This window comes from Pteronotus mesoamericanus, unplaced genomic scaffold (genome assembly GCF_021234165.1).
Source record: "Pteronotus mesoamericanus isolate MK-2021 breed Mesoamerican mustached bat unplaced genomic scaffold, CSHL_Meso_final scaffold_705, whole genome shotgun sequence".
NCBI lineage: Eukaryota > Metazoa > Chordata > Mammalia > Chiroptera > Mormoopidae > Pteronotus > Pteronotus mesoamericanus.
In genome coordinates, this window is record NW_026555326.1 from 9978539 (window position 1) to 9984222 (window position 5684).

General features: G+C 41.8%; 1 pseudogene; it reads right to left on the bottom strand.

Annotated features, from left to right (window-relative positions):
- Positions 1-902: 902 nt before the first annotated feature.
- Positions 903-3778, bottom strand: LOC129062158 (RNA-binding protein 12-like; annotated as a pseudogene).
- Between the last annotated feature and the right edge of the window lie 1906 nt (positions 3779-5684).

The following is a 5684-nucleotide window of genomic DNA, read 5'->3' on the forward strand; positions in this document are numbered from 1 at the left end:
AAGGATTGAGAGAGGGAGAGGGGGGAGTGGGGCAGAGGAAAGTGTTGGGGGATAAGTGGAGACAAATATATTTGAAAAAATAAATAAATTTTTAAAATAAAGAAAAATAATAATAAACAAACTGTGACCATCTTCAAGAGAGCATGTATTAATTATCCTGTAATCCAATGCCTGCCTTGCTTTTTCCACCTTTATGTAATTTTTCTTTATCTCCCCATAAATCTCAGACACATAAAAAACCAAAACTCTTACATACTGAAGCATTTATCTAAGTGTGTGGAGATCTTCCTTTCAGATGTATTTCTCTGTTTGGTTCCCTCTTTTTTTTAAATAAATGTTTTATAGGTTTAGACATTTTTATGTTGCCATTAAATAGCCTTTTCTTCCTCTGTTGTGTGTGTGTGTGTGTGTGTGTGTGTGTGTGTTGATAGAAAAAACATCCAAGCTTGGAGAGAATTTTATATGAGTTTTTTATCTTTTTTTTTTCTGTACACAGAGATTTTATTTACTTTTAAAAGAAAATGAGGACTTTAGACAAAGGTTTGACCCTATAACAAAGCAAATATGTCCAGCTTTAAACCAAATTCCAAGAGTAGCCAACTTCTATTTTTCATCAGCTGGTAAGAGCACCCTTAATAAGCTCTATTGACAATTCTATTTTCTTCATCCCATATATAATACAAAACAAAACCAATCTAGACTCCTTGATAAGCTTTATGCTATCATTTGAGTTTTACAAATTGTTTCTCTAATGCTACACCAAAATCATTTTTTGTTCTCTCCAGACAGTTTTACTTTAACATACAGCAATGTTTATCCTGGTAGTGAGTCTTCTGTAAACAGTCAACCAATGCTCTATGTTATGGAAACCAATCTATATGCAATAGAAACAGTCCACAGGTTCTAACCTGGAAATACTAGGAAAACAATCTGGATGCATTAATCACAGCACTATGAATATCTACCCTACAAAGAATTGATGTGAACAGCTATCCTAAGACAAATTTTACTTTCCTTGAGCCTATAGGCTTATCATTTAAGTCAATGACAGCAGCTATGGTTTCATCCCAAGATTCAAAGGCCACCATGGCTTTGCCTGTGGGCATACCTTTCTCATTGTATTTTAAGCAAATTGAGCCTGGGATCACTTGATAACCATAAAAGAAATCTAAAATCTCATCAATAGACACAGTGAAGAGCATGTTCTGCACTTTAATTACTGTCGGTCCTGGTTTTCCAGAACTAGATCCAAAGCCAGGGGGACCACCAATGCGGATTGGGCCAGGCCCAGGCCCAGGCCCAAAGGCTGGAGGCCCACTCAAATGGCCAGGGGCATTTCCAAGACCAGGAGGGCCACTTCCAAAGCCAGGGGGACCACCTAAGCTACCAGGGTCATTTCCAAAATTCTGAGGGCCCCCTCCAAATCCCGGGTCACTGAAATTATTTGGTACACCTCCAAAACCTGGAACATCAAGTCATAGACCAGGCAAATCACTATTTCCAACTGAAGACATACCAAGCCTAACATCACTAAAGGCCCCTCCTAATCCTGGAGGAGGCAGTCGTGGCCCAAAGACATTTGGCCCACCAAAATTACCAGGAAGATTAAATGGAGGCCCATTATTGGCCTCCTTAGATCCTACAGTCAGGAAGCCATGCTCTTCACCTCCTGCACTAGGCATTCCTGCACTTGGTATTCTCACACTGGGCATTCCTGCATTGGGCATTCTGGCACTGGGCATTCCCACACTGGGCATTCCCACATTGGACATTCCCGCATTGGGCATTCTGGCACTGGGGATTGCAGCACTGGAGATTCCAGCATTCGGCATTCCAGCATTGGGCATTCCTGGAAATGAAGGATTACCTGGGACAGGAATCTTTAATCCTTTTTTTCCTTGGGCAGGGGGATTTTTCTCAATCTCATATCTTCTAGAGTAACTATATGAACAAAAGCTTCTCACCCATTAAGTTTTTTATGATGTAAGTGTTCATACTTACATGCATCATCTTCATTTTTAAACTGAACCAATGCCCATCCTAGACCTTGCCCATTGTTATCAACAAGAACATGGACAGCATTTTCATCCACTGAGATTCCTTCCAGGAACTGAAGAACATCCATCTTGGTAATGCTGAATGGAATATTTGTTATGTGAGCACAGACTTTGATAGAGCTGACATCCCCCTCCGGACTTAACATCATATCTCTCTGGTCATAGTTGAAGTTCTGTAGACTTTTTCTAATTATATCTATCTTTTCTAGCATACCTTCCTTAGTAATTGGATGAACATGAATAAAGCAATTGCCCATGTATTGTTTATGATGACACAGAGCAGCCTTATAGTCAGTCTCATTCCTGAACTCCACAAAGCCTTCACCTGTTGCTTTCCCATTGGTTCCATAAGCAATATAAATACTATCTTCCACAATATCCAACTTTTTTAAAAAATCAATGACATGTTTGTTTTCAGCTTCAAATGGTAGACCTTTCAAGTAAACACAAAAACCAGCCTCATGTGGTGATCTTGACCTTGACCTTTTCTGCCCACTGGGTGACTTTGACCTAGAAAGTGTCTGTGGAGGGGGATGGGCTTGTCCAGAGGGTCCTATACTTTGCTTAAAAGTAATATGGCCTCCAGCAGCCACCCGAAGTCTCTCCGTCACAAGATTAACTTCCACATAGCATTGTATCATCAGCATTCTTTCATTTCAAGGCTTCAAATGTATATTGAGGGGAGAGAAACTTAACCAATCCATTCCCATTATTCCGACCTACATGATCTTTCAACAAATGTACTACATCAGCATGGAGCCCATGGAAAGAATCTCTGACATCATTTTCCATTGCAGTAAAGGGCATTCCATGCATACTGACATACAGCTCATCAGGGAAGTGGGTTTACACTGCTTTGAGAATTCACTTGGATAGGGTTAACAGGATTCAGTGGACCCAGAAACACAGGGTTCAGGTTATTGTTCAGATTCATAGGTGCTCCAGAACCATTCATTCCAGCAGGAAGAGGTGCCACAGGTGGTGGGTTCAAGGGCGTCATGCTTGACATGGGTGGCAGTGGGGTCATGGGTGGCACTGAAGGGACTGGGGAAATTGGGGGCACAGGAAGTACAGGAGGCAATGTAGGTACTGGAGGAGGAACTGGCATGGGGAAATAGATGGCACTGGTGGCAAAGATGGCATGGCTGGAATTGGAGGAATTGGTAGTGATGGAACTGTGTTCACTGGAGAGGTGGTGCTTGAAATGGTTGAGCTAAACTTTGGGCTCCCAAACGAAGTTCCCATATTTGGAGAAGCTGTTCCTCTACTGACTGTGGAAAATGTCTGTATGTTTTTGTTGCTTTCATGAACAGAAGTGGTAGCAGAAACTACATTGGGTGAAGGATTATTAAAGTTGGGTGCTGTTGTAGGCAAGTTAACCCTGCCACTCATTCCTGAGCTAGGTGCTGGTCCTGATCTACTAGCATGATGGTGGTATATCTAAGTTGGCAGTTTCAAAACGTCTATGACAGCTCAATCATATTCTGCATTTCCGTTTTACTACTCAACAACAGTGTTACTTTTGACCCTTTAATTGTACCACCTGTGTGCATCATACCAAGCCTTGCATCTTCATCAGTGGCAAAAACAATGAAAGCCTCACCCAGTTCACCCCCTACAATACGCATTCCCCCATCAGGAATGGTCAATCCAGAGAAGTGGCGAATGTCCATGGTCCCCGCCACAACTGGGAGACCTTGCAAATGGATGACCAAAGCCATGCTGCGCTGAAACCACACGCACCTGATAAAACAAGAGATGTATTTTCTTAACAAGAAGTAGAGGCCAAGTCAATCCCATGGGCAACCAATTAAAACCAACTTTTAGACTGGAAGCGCTGCGTGGCACCCTGACCCAGACCCTAGTTACCTCCCGCGCAAGGGCCTCCACCCGGCAGCTGACAGCCCCTGTGTGAACGGCTTTCCGGGGGGCCGACAGCAGCCACCACCAACTTTGACGCTTCACAAAATGGCCACCAGCCTGCTCTGCAGGTCCGCGTTCTACCTTTTTTTTTTTTTAAAGTTTTATTATTCCAATACATTTGTCTTCATTTACCCACCACCACTCTCCCCTGCACCACCCACATCCGCCTGCTCCCTTCAATCCTTCCTCACCTTATTTCGACCATGTATCTTTCACACCTATTCCTTAATCTGACCCCCACCCTACCCTCCTGTCCCTGTCCCTGTCAGTTTCTTCTTTATTTCAATGGTGCTGGTCATATTTACTTTGCCTGTTTGCTTTACTGGCTAGGTAAAACTGTTTGCTTACTTACAGGTGAGATCATATGGTATTGGTCTTTTGCCCCCTGGCTTATTTTGCTTAGCATAATGCTCTCCAGTTCCATCCATGCTGTTGTGAAGGATCATAGCTCTTTCTCTCTTTCTGTTGCGTAGTATTCCATTGTGTAAATGTACCACAGTTCTTTGATCCACTCATTTATTTATGGGCATTTAGGTTGCTTCCAGAACTTGGCTATTGTAAATTGTGCTGCTATAAATATAGGGGTGCATAGGTTATTTGAATTGGTGTTTTGGGATTCTGAGGGGATAATCCCAGCAGTGGAATCACTGGGTAAAAAGACAGTTCCATTTTTAGCTTTTTGAGGAAATTCAACACTGTTTTCCACAATGGCTGCACCAGTCCGCCTTCCCACCAACAGTGTACTAGGGTTCCCTGTTCTCCATACCCTCACCAGCACCCATTTTTTGTTGATCTGTTAATGATGGCCATTCTGACCTGTGTGAAGTGGTATCTCAATGTAGTTTTAATTTGCATTTCTCTGATGGCTAGTGATGCTGGGCATCCTTTCAAACGTCTCTGGGTCCTGTGTATGTCCTCCTTGGAGAAGTGTCTCTTCAGGTCTTTTGCCCATTTTTTAATTGGATTTTTTGCCTTCCTGGAGTGGAGACATGTGAGTTCTTTATATACTTTGGAGGTTAAACCCCTGCCTGAGGTATCATTGGCAAACATATTTTCCAAAATGATTAGCTCTGTATTCATTTTGCTGATGTTTTCTTTAGCGATGCAGAAGCTCCTTATTTTGATTAAGTCTAATTTGTTTACTCTTTCCTTTATCTCCCTTGCTTTAGGGGACATATCAGTGAAAATGCTGCTTGGGATACCTGAGTTTCCTGCCCATGCACTCCTCTAGGAATTTTCTGGTGTCATGGCTTATATTTAAGGTTTTTATCCATCTTGAGTTTATTTTTGTGTACGGTATCAATTAGTGATCAAATTTCAATTTTTTGCATGTAGCTGTCCAGCTCTCCCAACACCACTTGTTGAAGAGGTTATTTTTACTCCATTTTATCCTTCTGCACACTTTATCGAATATTAATTGACCATAGAGACATGGGTTTATTTCTGGGCTTTCTATTCTGTTCCATTGATCTATGTGGCTGTTCTTAAGCCAGTACCAGACTGTTTTCATTTCAGTTTCTGTAATATAGTTGGAGGTCAGGTATTGTGATCCCTCCTACTTTGTTTTTCTCTCTCAAAATTGCTGCAACTATTCACGGTTGTTTATGGTTCCATATAAATTTTTGAAAAGTCTGTTCTCTGTCTGACAAATACATCATTGGTATTTTAATAGGGATTGCAGTGAATGTATAAATTGTTTGTGTA